The sequence below is a fragment of the Colobus angolensis genome, unplaced genomic scaffold (assembly GCF_000951035.1).
Source record: "Colobus angolensis palliatus isolate OR3802 unplaced genomic scaffold, Cang.pa_1.0 Scaffold465, whole genome shotgun sequence".
Classification (NCBI taxonomy): domain Eukaryota; kingdom Metazoa; phylum Chordata; class Mammalia; order Primates; family Cercopithecidae; genus Colobus; species Colobus angolensis.
In genome coordinates this window covers 2,345,747-2,347,534 of record NW_012118099.1, presented here as the reverse complement: position 1 = coordinate 2,347,534, position 1,788 = coordinate 2,345,747, and the positions used below count along the sequence as shown (strand labels likewise).

Sequence of the window (1,788 nt, the reverse complement as noted above, 5' to 3'; positions counted from 1 at the left end):
AATCTCCGGTTCCCAGGTTCAAGAGATTCTCCTGCCTCAGCCTCCAGAGTACCTGGGATTACAGGCCCATACCACCACACCCAAGCAATTTCTGTATTTTTTGTAGAGACAAGGTTTCACCATGTTGGCCAGGTTGGTCTGGATCTCCTGACCTCGTGATCCGCCTGCCTCAGCCTCCCAAAGTGCTGGGATTACAGGCAGGAGCCACCGCGCCTGACCGATGAAGTACTTTTAAGTGTAGCGTGCTCACCAGTTCTTAGCTTGACACGCAGCTATGTGTCCTTGTCATGGACACTGTGTGAGGAGCTTTGGCTGAGACAAAACATTGTCAAGCTGAAAAATCCAATGTGTCTCCATCCATGTGGTCATTCAGAATGATGGATTCCATGTCACAGTCCAAGTGCTCAATGAATATGCCGTCCAAGTCACTTGGGAGCCTCTCCTGGTGGAGGAGGCCCATTCTGCCATAGACACTGCAGCAGCTCACTGACGAGTAGCGCCCAGGGCACTCATCTGCATGGGATGGGGCAGAGGACCTGGTAAAGGTGTCTTCACTGGGGTCAGGTGGTGCACACCTGAGGTGTGGGGCGTGGTGTTTCCCATGTGGGACGGGATACAGCCATAAACTGCAGACGTCTGCTGAGCATGCCCAGGGTGGATATGGGAGCTGGCATGCCTCATTTTGCATCCAGATGCTTGGCTGCCATAGGCTGACATGGCTGAATTAAGGCCCATCATGATATTCTGGCCCAGAACCCGGCTGTTGGGCTACCCCAGGATCTGCTGGTGTCACAATGTCATGGGGAGGAGAGTCAGAAGTCAGCAACTCCTCCAGGAGTCCTGCTGCACAGTTAGAGGCGGACTCACAGCTCCATAACTTGATTTGTGGTCCTGGAGCATTTGCATAGGCATCTGGGGCAAATGGCTCATGGAAGACCCGCCCTACGTCTATTTTTTGTAGTCTGGCTGGGTGAATTCAGACTGGTATTTGGTGGCACAAATGAGTGGCATGGCGTCTGCTGCATCATAGTGCCAGGTGCCGACTGGGTAGACACAGTTAATGATATTGGTGACGAGGTAAGATTGAGATCACCTAAAAAGTTTTCCATGTTTCAGGATTGCTTGTCTCAGACTGGGTGAAGTACGGGCATCTTTGCCGCAGATGGCGGGTACCCTGCAGAATGCAAGTCCCCATCTCCAAGACCTTCTCCTTAGGCTATAATAGGTGAAAGTCTCCCAGTAATAGTACTAGCAATTGAGCTAGTTCCAGGGCGAAATGTACTCCAGCTATCAAAGTCATCATTGCTGTGAGAGCCAGGACTTGCAGGCCATTTGGAAAACTGGGGTCCAGGGCTGTCTCCGGCATTCCCCTGGCTAGACTGCAGGGGTGCTTTTTTCATGGCAGCTCGGCTTAGGCTCTGAGCGCATTTGCTGTTGCTGTCCATGGATGCAGCTCTTGTCCTAAGAGATCTCCCACCCTTGCAGCCCTCTGGATCCAGCATCCACTGAACATTTTTTCCAGTTCCTTCGTTCTGCGCGCCAGTCAACTTGCTGCGTAGGAACACAAGATGAGGAAGTGAATTCCTCCAGCCCGCCGAGCTGTTGCTGTCGCCCTCATCCTTGAAGCAGGGCAAGCTCTTGACCATCCACTCGCAGATCTGCCACAGCGCGAGCCGCTTCTCCGCCGAGCTCTGGACTGCCTGGTGCTGAGGTCGGGGTGGGACAGGTTGCGCCACGCGTTGCGATGGGACGAGCTGCTCCTGCGCTGCTGCCCCGCGAGCGGCCCGG

General features: G+C 54.0%; 1 pseudogene; it reads right to left on the bottom strand.

Annotated features, from left to right (window-relative positions):
* Positions 1–328: 328 nt before the first annotated feature.
* LOC105523477 lies at positions 329–1,786 on the bottom strand (annotated as a pseudogene).
* Between the last annotated feature and the right edge of the window lie 2 nt (positions 1,787–1,788).